The sequence below is a fragment of the Triturus cristatus genome, chromosome 6 (assembly GCF_964204655.1).
Source record: "Triturus cristatus chromosome 6, aTriCri1.1, whole genome shotgun sequence".
Lineage (NCBI taxonomy): Eukaryota > Metazoa > Chordata > Amphibia > Caudata > Salamandridae > Triturus > Triturus cristatus.
The window spans coordinates 1,307,450,588-1,307,465,015 of NC_140589.1; positions in this window are offsets into that span (position 1 = coordinate 1,307,450,588).

Genomic DNA, 14,428 nt, shown 5'->3' on the forward strand with positions numbered 1-14,428 from the left:
GTAGACAGAGGTAGAGGGAGGTAGAGGGAGAGGGACGTAGGTAGACAGAGATAGAGGGAGAGGAAGGGAGAGGGAGATGGAGTGAGGGTAAGAAAGAGGAAGACGGGGATAGAGACACAGAGGTACAGAGAGAGAGCTAGACAAAGAGAGAGAGAGGTATAGAGAGAGACAGAGAGAGAGCTAGACAGAGAAAAGAGAGGTAGAGAGAAAGATAGAGAGAGATGGAAAGAGAGGTAGAGAGAGAGGGAGATAGACAGAGATAGAGAAAGAGAGAGGTAGAGAGAGAGGGAGGTAGAGGGAGAGAGAGGTAGGGGTATGTAGAGGGATGCAGATGGCGGTAGGGAGAAGGAGGTAGAAGAAGATGGAGAGAGAGAGGGAGAGGGAGAGAGCGAGAGAGGTAGAGAGAAAGAGGTAGAGAGACACAGAGGTAGAGAGGGATAGAGACGTAGAGAGAGAGGTAGAGAAAGAGGTATAGAGACATAGGTAGAGAAAGAAGTAGAGAGAGAGGGAGGGAAAGATAGATAGAGAGAGAGGTAGAGAGAGAGGTAGAGACAAACAAAAGTAGAGAGAGGCAAAGAGACAGAGAGGTAGAGAGAGAGGGAGGTAGAGGAAGAGTGAGGAAGAAGGAATAAGAGGGAGGTAGGAAGAGGGAGGTACAGGGAGAGAGACAAAGAGAGAGAGAGAGAGAGGGAGAGAGATAGAGAGAGACAGAGAGACATAGAGAGAGAGGTAAAGAGACGTAGAGTGAAAGATAGAGAGAGAGAGAGGTAGAGACAGAGGGGTGGAAAGAGAGGGAGGGAGGTAGAGGGAGAGGTAGCTAGACGGAGGTAGAGGGAGGTAGCAAGAGGAAGATAGAGGGAGACGGAGAGACAGATGGAGAGCGACAGGGAGGGACAGAGAGGTAGAGAGAAATTGGTATAGAGAGATAGGTAGAGAGAGACAGAAACATAGAGAGAGAGGTAGAGAGAGAGATAGAGGGAGAGTGAGTCAGAGGAAGAGGGAGATAGACGGAGAGGTAGAGGGTCTGGGAGGGAGACGGAGCGAGAGAGAGATAGACAGAGAGGTAGAGAGAGAGGGACAGAGAGGGAAGTAGAGGGACAGTGAGGTAGAGGGAGAGAGAGGGAGGGAGGTAGGGAGAGGAAGGTAGAGGGAGATAGAGGGAAAGGAACAGAGAGAGGTAAATGGAGAGGGAGAGGGAGGGAGAGAGACAAAGAGATAGAGATAGAGAGAGAGAGAGAGAGGTAGAGAGAAATAGAAAGATGTAGAGTGAGAGGTAGAGAGACATAGAGAGAGAGAGAGATACAAATGTACGTAGGAAAGAGCGAGGTAGAGAGAGAGGTAAAGAGAAAGAGGTAGAGACAGGTAGAGACAGAGGGGTAGACAGAGAGGGAGGGAGGGAGGAGTAGGTAGAAGGAGGTAGAGGGAGGTAGGGAGAGGGAGGTAGATGGCGAAGGAGAAAGACAAAGGTAGAGGGAGAGGGAGGGAGAGGGAGAGACAGAGACAGAGACATAGATATATATACATATATAGAGAGAGAGAGGTAGACAGAGAGAGAGAGAGAGGTAAAGAGAGACAGATAGACATACAGAGAAAGATAGAGAGATACATAGAGAGAGAGAGAGAGGGGGAGGTAGAAAAAGGTAAAGAGAGATAGATAAAGAGAGAAGTAGAGAGAGATAGATAAAGAGAGAAGTAGAGAGAGAGAGAGGTAAAGAGAAGTAGACAGAAAGAGAGAGATAGAGGGAGAGGTAGTGAGAGGTAGAGGGAGAGGAAGGGAGAGGGGGTAGATGTAAAAGGAGGTAGAGGAAGAGAAAGGAAGAAGAAGAGAGATGTACAGATAGAGAGAGGTAGAGGGAGAGCCAGGTAGTGGGAGGTATGGAGAGGGAAGCATGGGAGGTAGAGAGACACAGAGACTGAGAGAGAAAGGTAGAGGTAAACGGAGAGGTACTGAGAGGAAGAGGTACAGGAAGGAGAGTGAGAGAGAAGGAGGTAGAGAGAGAAGGAAACAGAGAGGGAGGTGGAGAGAGAGAGAGAGAGAGAAAGAGAAATGTGGAAAGAGGGAGGTAGAGAGAGAAGTGTAAAACTACACCATTCTGAAACCAAACATGAATATGTCTGTATCACAACACTAACCACCCCTAAAAAAAAATTCATAGACAAAACAAACTTTTAATTTGAAGCAAACACCCTAACATTATGAGGTATATTTCAACTATACTTCTCTACAGATTTCTAAAAAGTAGTGCAGTCAGTAATACATTATCTCAACATCTTTTAAACCACACTATTATGCTGCATCTTCACCATTCCACTGCTACTCAGAGGGGCATATTTTCAAGGACCTATAGCTGAGTTATTGGCATTTTAGTGCAGCCAAAGTCGCGTTAAAATTACCGTCCCATTCACAAGCTGGTGCCAACAGCCAATATCACCAGATTTCCTGCGATCGCATCTTCAAAAACATCGCCACAGATGACCAAGACAACTATCGCTAATGAGATGCAGAGTAGGCGTTCCCGAGCAAAAAGCTGCAACAACACTACACCCCAACATTCTCAATGACCAGCCACATCAGCGATAAGATCACAAAACATGCGATAAGGCGCGTTAGCAGCAGGAATCTAACACCTGCTCTGACCAGGTGCAAAGTCGGATGACAACCGGCAACAGGAAAGGGAGCCCAGACCACAGCCACACATGAAGACCAACAGACGCCATGGAGCCACTGATCATGCAGCTCGGAGCCCCAACAGGGCCACAACACCCACCGCCACCACACCCAGGACTGCCTACCCCCGTACCCTTCCCCGACCAGACCACCACAGAGGCAGCGTGGACAAAGACGGCGGACCCCCAGGAAATGTACCAGCCTCACAGACCTAACACCTGACAATGTCATTGCCCACTACAGGCTCCAAAGGACAACCATCCTACGCATCCTGACTAGGCCTGGGCAAAAATTTCGGTCAGTTCGCGTAAATTGCGATAATTTGACATTTTCGCGTTCCGTGGAGAGCGTGAAAATGTCAAAAATTCCGGCTTCCGCAGCTTGGCGATAATTTGTTTCTTGCTCGCGCTGTAAAATAATACATTCTCGCGCGCTTGCGATCACCTTACCTGAATCCCTGCGTTCGCCAACAAGTTTTCTTGATCCGGTCGCGTTCTCCATGAGATGTTGTATTGTTTTCAGCCATTTGCGCTGTCTCGCGACAGTTCGCGCCCGCAGTGACGTCATGCGTCGCGTGATCACGTCTTTCTTCTCGCGATCATGCACCGAGAGACAACTCAAAACAAGATGGCCACGCCCGCAAGCAACCACATGGGTAAGTTGGCGACCCGCAACCATGCAGAAAATCTCGCGAACATGCCGGAAAAAAAGTTCCGCATCTTCGATATATTTCCGCTTGTTTGCGATAATTTTAAACATTTTCGCGATAATTTGCAAAAGTTAATTTCGCAAATTCCGCCCACCCCTAATCCTGACCATCACCATCCAACAGGCTCACGGCACCAACACTGCAGACAACCAACATCCCACCCCAGACAAAGCTGCTGGCTGTGCTGCACCTGTTGGCCTTTGGTACCTCCCAATCAACAACCGCCAGAGTCGGAGGAGTCTCACAGCCAGCCACATCCAAGTCCCTCACACCTGTCCTGGATACCATCATAAGCTTGGTACCCCAGTACCTATACTTACCCCACTGTGCATAGGAACAGCTGGAGACCAAGCAAGGACCATACGCCATAGCTAGATGCACGCACATGTTGGGGCAGTCAACAGCACACATGTCCTACTTGTGCCCCCTGGTGACACTGCACACAATTTTTGCAACAGAAAGCACACGCATTCCATCAATGTGCAAGCAACATCCGAACACCGTGGAATCCCCACCAACGTCGTCGCCAACAACCCAGGCAGTGTGCATTATTTCTTCATTGTCCGACAGTCCATCATCAACCAGCGCTAACAGAATGGCACCAATGGAAATGCACATCCCCTTGGCAAGTACCTAATCAACACCCCACATCCCTCAACTCCACAACCATGCAAATCACAACTCTGGCAATGCACACGTCACAAACTCACATACAAAATGCAAAACACATGCCCACCCACCAGACACAACAGCACAACTAACTAATGTAACCTTGGCTAGCCGTGAACATGACCCATCAATGTCATGGCACCTCAGCCACAAAATAGCGGAATGTGGGGAGAGGTGGGAACCAGGCATGTGTGAAGTAGGCAAGTGAATCATGAATGGGTAAATACACAATACCAAGTCTGGACAGACAACAGTATGCAGAACACACCCATATCCATGGTGACATACACCGCTGGTGTATGGAGTGTAGTGGACAGTGGACACAACCATGTCACCCTTGCCAGTGGGGCAGTTTGCAGAAATGTAGTCTGTTATGTCCCCCCTTAAGCATGAGCGGAGTGGGCTGGCACAGCATACGACAGACCAGTGTAAGTGTTTGAATATAAAGCACGTAGCCCTGGGCGTGGTTCTCTTCTGGAATGCCCAATGTCTCTGCCAGGGTGGCACCTCTCACACCGCCATGAGGCAGACGCCTTCTTCGTGACCGTAGTTGCCTGCAATCCTGTGTGCCTGCTGTACCCTGGGCCGCTGGACCCCGAACCCGTCAGGCCCCCTGAACTCCCCCCCTGTGCAGCCAGGCCACACTGCCCACCTGCCGACACCAGCGTGTGTGAAGGAGGGCCCACCACATGCCGGCGCAAGCTCCAAGCCCGAGGCCCATGAACTTGGCAGCCTCCTCAGACCATTACGGCCTCCGCGACACAAGCCCGCTTTACTCCTTTCTCGTTGACGTACCCTACTGCTGCCTCCGGCCTACACTACGGTCAAGTAGGTCACACACTTGATCCATGTATGCCAGAGTTCATATCATTGCACCCAGGGAGTGGTGCAAGAGGAAGACGCGGTTCAGTCCGGAGGAGACAATGATCATCATTACGGAGGTGATCGAACACCGCCGACAACTGCTCTAGTGTCACTAACTATGTGCATCTCGGGCCAACGACACGTGCCTGTGTGCCCCTACTGAGCGCAGCCTCGGGCTGACAGTGCGGTGAAGTTGGTCACACATTTGGAACTGTTTCTTGATTACATGATGTCTGAGGCCATACATACATGGCAGCCTTACTTCACTGTACACCCTTCAATCAGGTGGCAGCAACTCTGTGCATAGCATCCCAACGTGGCTGTGGGCCCATGTGGCCAGCTGCCTCCACCCTACACTGTGGTCCAGTAGGTCACACATTGGGAACTCAGTCTTGATTCATTCATGGCAGATTGTAACTATTTGCACTGGCCTCATCGCAGACTGCATCCCCTTTCAGCTCCGGGGGCACTAAGTCTGTTCCCCGACATCCATGGACACTTTCTGGTTGAACTTTGGTGGCGACTGAGTCTATGGACAGGGGGTTGTCTTCATCATCATATTGGTGATTAGGACTTTGTTGTTAAAATGAGGGTGCAACATTCCACTCCTCAATTTGCTGCTTCTGGACGGCGTCTGCCCTCTGGCTCTTCGAACATTAGCAGCGTCCCCCCTCTTGCCCCTTGAGACCCTCACAGGTATGTAGTGCGCTTTATAAATGCTATGATTGATTGATTGATTGATTCACTGTCCCCCCGCAAGCCTATGCCACATCCACCTTGGACATTGACGGGGACCCACTCAGCACTTCATGTGCCCCTATCTCAGTGCACCACAAGTCAACGTTCCTTGTGGGTGTGCCTGTGCCGCCCGCAGTGCATCCGGGGCCACTAACTCTGTGCAACACAAGTCAGGGACCCTGTCTGTCAACGCCATGTGTCTGTGGCCCTGCCCTGTCTGCTGCATCCAGCCTCAACTGCGGGTCACCAGGGCTCACCCATCTATTCGAGTCCTGATGAGGCCTGGGCTAAATTTCCGTTCCGCTCGTGGAAATTGCGATAATTTGACATTTTGACGTTCCGCGGAGAGCGCGAAAATGTCAAAATTTCCGCATTCCGCAGCTTAGCGATAATTTGTTTCTTGCTCGTGCTGTAAAATAATACATTCTCGCGTGCGCGCGATCGCCTTGCCTGAATCCCCGCGTTCGCCGACAAGTTTTCCCGATCCGGTCGTGTTCTCCATGAGATGTTGGATTGTTGGTAGCCATTTGCGCTGTCTCGTGACAGTTCGCGCCCGCAGTAACGTCATGCGTCGCGCGATCACGTCTTTCTTCTCGCGATCATGCACCGCGAGAAGAGTGAAAACAAGATGGCCGCGCCCGCGAGCAACCGCATGGGTAAGTTGGTGAGCCGTGACCACGCAGAAAATACCGCGAACGGGCGGGAAAAAAACTTCCGCATCTTCGTGATATTTCCGCGTGTTTGCGGAGATTTTTAACATTTTCGTGATAATTTGCGAAAGTCGCTTTCGCAAATTCTGCCCACCCCTAGTCCTGACTGGACCGGACACAGCATCACCACAGGAGGCACACGCCACCACCACCAGGGCCACCTCAAGACGACAAGTGCCAGAGTCAAAAGTGTCTTGCTGCCAGACTATCAGATTTGGTCACACCTGTCGTGGATGCCATCATCTGCCTGATACCCTGCTCTGCACTCCAGGTGCCACTGACTCAGAGCACCACAAGTCATGGACCATTTCTGATTGTGTTCTGTGCTGTGGAGAGGTCACGCAGCAATGTCACCTCAGGCACTGTGGGAGACCTGGGACGATGATGAGGAAGATGATGCAGGTGTAACACACCCCACTGCAGCTGCATTAGGTGTTTCCCGATGGGACACGATCCTAGACATTTTCTTCACATGAGCAAGCTCAGCTCTAGTGCCCCAACATCAGTGCACTGCAACTCACGGACACTTCTGTTTGCATGTTGGGTGACATCTGTACTTGCTCCGGCTACCACCATGATTTTCCGCGCTTTCTCTGTAATGCTGGTGTTTTCTGTTTCCGTTTCCATAGTGTTGACTGTACAAGTTGTTGCCAGCACCAGCCACTCCATGCGGGCTGGCTTACACTCACCCCACACCCATCTAGCACAGGCGTCACTGAACATGTGTCCCTGCCAATAAAGGATCCGGGCGCACGTGCCCGTGGCCAGTTCCACAAACTATCTGCGTGTGTCCGTGTGGTCATGATGTATGCATGCGGGTTCCTGGGACTACTACATTACATTGTGCTGTGTACAGCGGGCGCAACCATGTCACCTTTGGCAGCGGGTAAGACCTTGGACATGCAGCTTTATTGTCACCCACTCAATGCGTGGGAGGAGTGGACTGGGCTGTCATACGGAGGTCCTGCGTGGGGGTGTGTATGATGATTCCTGGGCTCTGGGCGTGGTTCATTGCAGGCAGTATGCATGTGTCTCTGTCAAGGTGTGGGTCTCCTTTGTGGGGTGCTGGTGGTCCCTGGTGGGACTTGAACACACACATGTGTGATCTAGTTTGGCTTCCATGTGCTCTGACACCACCCGCACCTGTGCGGCCACCTCCTTTTGGCATTCTGACACCTGGCATTGGAATGCGATGTGTGCCGAGGTGGAGTGTTAGGAGCCAGACGTGGAGGCAGGTGCTCCCTGCTGTGTGGTCTTTGCAGCGGTTGGTGTCTCCTCTATGCGGCTTGGCTGCACTGCTCCTGGGGGTGGTTTACCTAGGATGCCCATGGGCTGTTGTAGGGCATCGGTGTCGAAGGTGTGGTGGTCGTCTACCACATCACTGAAGAGTTGTCTGGTCTGCTCTGCTGGAGGTGTTGTATGTCCCTCTGCAATGAGAAGGGGATATGCATGTTGACATTGTGTTGACATTTGTGTTGGCGCATTCTTCTGGTTTACAAGCAGTTTGTATGACGATGTTCATTGTGACTGTTTGGGAGGTGCAGTATGTTTGATCTGGGACAGTGGACATTTGGACTACATGACATAGGTGAGGTTGTACAGGATCGTTTCCATCTGGCAGTTTCCTGCTATGTTAGATGTGATTGGCTTGTGTCTGCGCATGGGCGGACCTAGTTGTGTCTCTGTTCTGCAGTGTTGGTGTTGCACTTTGTTCCACATTGTCGTGGCATGTGCTGTGATAGCTATGTGTGTGTGCTGCGGTATAGTATAGTATATGTTGCATAGTATATGTTGCTTTAATTTATGTTTTTGTTGGAGTTGAATTCGTTGAATGTGGGGCAGGTGAACCATGTGATATGAGTGGATTACAGGTGGGGCCGCTAACGTTGTGAATAAAACCAGGGACGATGGGAAATCGCATTTAGTTGTAAACGCGCCAGGCATGAGGAGATAACACTGTCGTTTAAACTGCAAGCTGTTTAGAGGTAAACATTGGGGAAGGGAATGACTCCATACTAAAGTTGGAAGTGAGAACTGGTCTGATGAAAACGAGAGGAAAACGGGTAGAATGTTCAGAAAATGGGAGATTATAACACAAAGCGTGCTAAATTAGTAAGGGCTTTCCCAGCCTGAGGGCGAGAGTAACATCGAGATTCATGTGCTTGTAGGTGTCTGTGGGTGGGAAATTGGGGTTAGAAGGGAGCGTGTCTAATATCATGTTTTTGAGGGAGGAGGGAGAAACACGAAGTATGGTATAGTTTAAAACGTAACATTTAGTTTTGTTTTGGGTGGTTTGTTAAATGTTTGGGATTAATACATGTTTTTTAAACCATTTTAGACACCCCTGAAGAAGGCCTCGTATGACCGAAATGCATTGGGTTAACTGTATAACACGGAGGAATGAAGTTGATACGTGCCTGTGAATAGGCCTGGATGGGCAATTCCTGTGCAAATGAAAAATGCTTGAAATGATAAAACTTTGTATCTTTGACGTGACGGACAAAAATGGGCTAATATGGAAAATAAACAGGATTAATTTTGAGAACTTTACCGAGTACGTGTTTATGTAGTTCACAAACGTGTGTCAGGCTGTGCAACTCTTTTGAGGAATGGAGCGCTTCAAGAGTGCATGCACGCCAAAATAGATTAACTTGATTTACAAAATATTTTGGACAAAAGGAGGGTGTGCTTCAGGTCTCTGAGATTATGATGTGTACTGCGGTGTGCCACGGGGATCAGGGACATGATCCAGGGTCATTGTGGATGTGCAGTGTGCTACACATCATCGTGCGTGTGTGCCATTGTGCCCATCTCCCCCGTCCCCACCGTGCCCTGGTTGTTACTCACCAGGTGGATGTTGTGTCAGTTCCTATCAAGCTGTGTCCGGACTCCCGAATCCTTGCGCCGTCTCCACCCTGATGACTGTGGCCTCCATTTCCTCCAGCTCCTCCTATGGCGCAGGACTCCCACCTCCTGTCGCCGTTGCTGCCTTCCTGTTGGCAGCGGGTTTGTACTTAGTTTGGCTTTTCACATTGTGCCAGCACCTCTTGTCCTCCTCCATGGGCGTTCTTGACACTCCGACTGCATTCATGTTTGTCGTATTGTCGTTCAGTGGATGGTGGTGTTTTGTCACCTCCGTGCCGCCGTTCTGGTTTTCCTGTGGACTGCACCCCGTCTACCTCATTCTCTTGTCCTTGGCCTTCCATAACCACGTGGCTCCTTGCTGGTGGTCTGTGGGGCTTGTGGGGTTTGCGTTGGCCTCTGCACTCGGTTCGGGTGCATCCATGGTGCTACGCAGTTACTTTTTTTCTCCCTTATTTCCCCGTTGCTTTTATCGTGCAGTTTCCCGCATGACGCGTGGGATTTGCAGGCCTTCGTGTTTTGCAGTTTTGCACCATCGTGTTCACTTTATCGCAGACATTTGATGCCTTATCGTGGGCCTATCGCATGGTTCCGCCAGCTTTGGAATACCACGTTACCATGGTGTTATTTTCCTGCTATAGACTGCGATGTGAAGCGTTAAGCAACTTTTGCGGTCGTTTTCACACGTTCTTGAGAATATCTCCCAGAGTCTTGACCCTACCACATAAAAACCAGCAAAATATCTTTATTATACATCATACACCTTCAAATGTATAAGATATATAAATTTACATAATAACTAGTCACATACTTGAGGCATTAGTCCATGTACACCTTAAAAATCAACAGACTCCACTTACAATTTTAAAACAACACCTTAAATTATGCGGTATACTACAAATGTACATATGCACACTAAACAAAACTACCATAATCACTAATTCATCTTACAAAATACACCTATCACATTACAAAAAATATTTCAAACAATATTTAACTAGAATAAAACCAACTAAAATACACATTTCAACATTAAATAATACATTTCCGATATCACAATTCTTCAATAATTTATAAAATTAAAAAATAAAGCTAATGTGGTAGAGGTAGACGGATGTAGAAGAAGAGCCAGATAGAGGGAGGTAGGGAGAGGAAGGTACGAGGAAGTAGAGAAAGACGGAGTGTGACAGAGGTCCAGGGAGGTAGAGGGAAAGGGAGGTAGAGAGCTGTAGAGTGAGGTACAGATAGAGGTAGGTAGAGGGAGATAGAGAGAGGGGGAGGTAGGGAGATGAAGATACAGGGGGAGGGAGGGAGAGGGAGAGAGAGTGAGAAAGAGAGAGAGAGAGAGAGAGAGAGAGAGAGAGAATGAGGATAAAAGAGAGGAAGACAGAGGTAGATAGAGAGAGGTACAGAAAGAAACAGAGAGAGAGGTAGACAGAGAGAGATGTAGAAAGAGAGATAGAGAGAGAGAGGTAGACAGACAGGTAGAGAGAGAGGGAGGTAGAGATAGATAGAGAGAGAGAGAGGTACAGAGAGAGGTAGAGAGAGAGGGAGGTAGAGACAGATAGATGTAGAGAGAGACGTAGAGAGAGAGGTAGAGAGAGACATTTCTCTATTAAATAATACATTTCAGATATCACAATTCTTCAATTATTTATAAAGTTAAAAAATAAAGCTAATACATGATACACTTCACAAATATATAACTCACCTTCCAAATTGATTAGTAGAATAGCAGAGTCTCATAAAATATTTTCTTATGCACAAAATCAATTAAATGCACCTCTCTCAACAAAGTAAAACCAGTAATGGCAAACTTTCCCTTAGTAACAAATCACATTGCTTCCAACATAATTTCAAATTCTAAAACACATTTCAATTGGTTACACATATTAACCTTTACCAACGGACCTCTACAACTACCCAAATTGTTCTGAAATTTTCTTGAAGTCGCGATTCCACCGAGCACACACGCAATGGGACAGCAAATCCATACGGGAGTTAAAAAATATATCACAAATAAAATTACCACTATTTTAAAAGAACACTCCACTCCTAAAAATAGGACTGACTTGGAAAAACATACTTTAATAATATATCACTTGTATATCAATGACAATTCCACATTTTAAAAGCACAGATAACAACCAACCCTTCCCCCCTTCTGCCTAATGCCAGCTTCCATAGCAACAGTTAATGGAACCTTGAAGTGAACTGACAGGTCACAAGTTCACCATATCTTCAAGTTCAGCACAGAAGCTTACAAATGCAAACAGCAGGTGTGGTTGACATTTGCAAAATATGACCGTATCCTATCTACTGTACCTTTTAAAACATTTTCAACAAACCAATAAGAAACAGGCTTTTTAAAGTAAGTAACATGCACCCTATTTTTGAGTGTAAAATGTTCATAAACAGCCAATCAATTCTTTACATTTTGAAAACCAACATTTTGACCACCATTTTAGACACCTCTCATTCTACCAACTGACTACCTCAGCTACAGACATCTTTTCATTACTTCCAGACATCCCTTCAAGATGCTTTTAGTGTGGATTGTTGGACACTGCTATATTTTCTGGTGCAAAAGGTATGCTGAATTCAGAGGTATTGAAAAGACCTAGCTTTGCAAAATGTGGATATTAAATGGATTGCACAGAGAGGATTAAAATGGCACCAATTGTTGCCTTTGGATAAAACCTTTTTTCATCTCCAACCCCCTGACCTCATGATTGTGCACTGTGGTGGCAATGACCTAGGCACATTGACTGGGGTAGTTCTGGAAATGCTAATGAAGGGCACCTTTGCACAGTTGATGTTGCTTTTGCCTCAAACTGTCTTTGTATACTCTAACATATGCCAAAGACAGAAATGGAACTGGTCAAATCAATTCTGTCCACAGTTTGAGTAAGCTAGGAAGAATGTCAATAAAGCTGTTTCTGCATATCTTAGAGATCATAAAATGGGGTCCATCTACAATAACAATCTACGTTTTGATATTAAAGACATCTTCAGAACTAATGGAGTACACTTCACAAATCAAGGGAACAGAATCTTCCTCAACAACCTTAAGCTTACACATAGCTTCAACAAACTCCTAATAAAAACAGCCTCCCTATAACCCAACATATTACCATTCTATTCCAAAAACATATATACTTTCTTTTTTTTTGCTTGGAGTCGCAAACCCATTGTGGTTACACCGGGTGCCACACTGGACGCGATAGAGTCACGACTCCAGGCTAGTGAGGAAACAAAAATGCCCACATTCTGATATAAATGTGGGGGGCCACATGGGACCCTCCCAGGCCTCGGGACCACCACCTCCCGGGCACTATTTATTTTCATAGGGTGGTCCATAATGGACCCCCAAGCACCGAGGTGTCCTTAATAAGCATTTCCAGACCTACCCCTGTTAAAGTGCCTAGGTCATTTCCACCACAGTGCACAATTTTCAAAACTAATGGGACGCTCCGCTCAGCTCCTACCCTGAAAGTCTGGGGGTGATTCGTCAAGCGGGGGCAGAGAAAAAAGGGGGGTCCCAAAACACGTTTTCCCCATGCATTTTTCCATAGGACCTTTAGTCGAAGGTACAGCCCGAACGGTTGAACAGAATTACTTAAAATTTGGCAGAGAAGTAGTCCTCAGGTCAGGGAAGTGCCTTTTGCAGGTCTGGTGTCAATCTGTTTAGTAGTTCCTGAGAAAATAGCATTTAAAAGCATATAAATATCTTTAAGCGCGTACCGTGCGCGCACCGTAAGCGCACGGTGCGCGCACCCTAACGTGCGCGAGCGAAATTCTGATTGGTTGTTACATGTCCGTAAACATTCAAATCGGTCGAAATCAGGAAGTGTCGGCCGCCATTTTGTCTGTCACACTGAAAAGGAAAGGTGGAGAACGTGAAAAGGAGGCAGGGTAGGGAGTTCCTGACCCCCTAGCGTTTGTCAGGGGGTCACAGTGGGACCCCGATGTGCCAAAAAAAAGATTTAAATTTTTTTTTTTATTCACGGGGTGCGCGCACGGTGTGCGCATTGCAAAAAGTTTAAAAAAAAAGATTTAAAAAAGAAGATTAAGTGTTTAGATATTAGGTGGCTCTAAAAAAAGCTGTTGTGTTTATTGAGTGTTTTTTGGTACGTACAAGTAAGTACCGATGCAGAGTCTAAAGTTCAAGAGGAAGACTCTGTTCCCTTCATCATTGAAATGTACACCGTCTCCTCTATAAACTCCTTGCATGTTGTAACGCAAGTTGTTGTGGTATATAGAACCCATACCATAGTCTCTGAGGAAAGCAGAAACAGACTTATTGACGTGCTTTCTTGCTTTGTCAATCTGCGGACAATGTTGGTTGGACCAGTTCCACTTTTGCCTTTGGCATATATTAGAATATACAAAGGCAGTTTGTGGAAAAAGTGACATCAATTGCACAAAGGTGTCCTTAATAAGCATTTCTAGACCTACCCCTGTTAAAGTGCCTAGGTCATTTCCACCACAGTGCACAATAATAAGGTTAGGCTGTGGGAGATGTAGAAAGGTTTTCACCAAAGGCATTATTTGGTGCCACTTTAACCCTCTCTGACCAATCCATTTAATTCTACATTTGGCAAAGCAAGATCTTTCACAATACCTCTTTTTTCTGCAAACTTTTCACTCCAGAAGACATTGCTGTGACCTATAATCCACACTGTGAACATCTTCCAAGGAGATCTGGATGCACTCAGAAGGTGTCTTTCAGTAGAATGGCAATATGAAAAAAAGATAGTTGTAAAATGGAGGCTTACATACTTTTTTAAAATAAAAAGAAATCTTTGGCTGTTTCAGACCATTCAACAGTAAAAACTAGGCTGTATGTTTACATTTTTAAAAGCATGTTTTGTATTGGTTCAGAAAAATGTGTTCCCACAGAACATTAGTTTGGATTTGCTGTTAGGTTTGAAAAGTCAAGCACTCTTGCTATTTGGATTTGAAACATTGTGTGCTGAACTTCTGACCTCTCTACTCCCACCAGTGTTCCATGACCTGTTGCTATGGGAGCAGGCAGAAGTCATGTTGGGGGAAGGGATCATTTGGAAAGGGTTGAAATTTGCAACCAATAGAAATGTGTGATTCCATTTGAAAAAATGTGGGAAACACTGTGATTTGAAGTTAACATGTATATGTGTGAAAAAAGAGAGGGAAACATTGCCATTTACTGGTTCTGCTGAGAGGTGT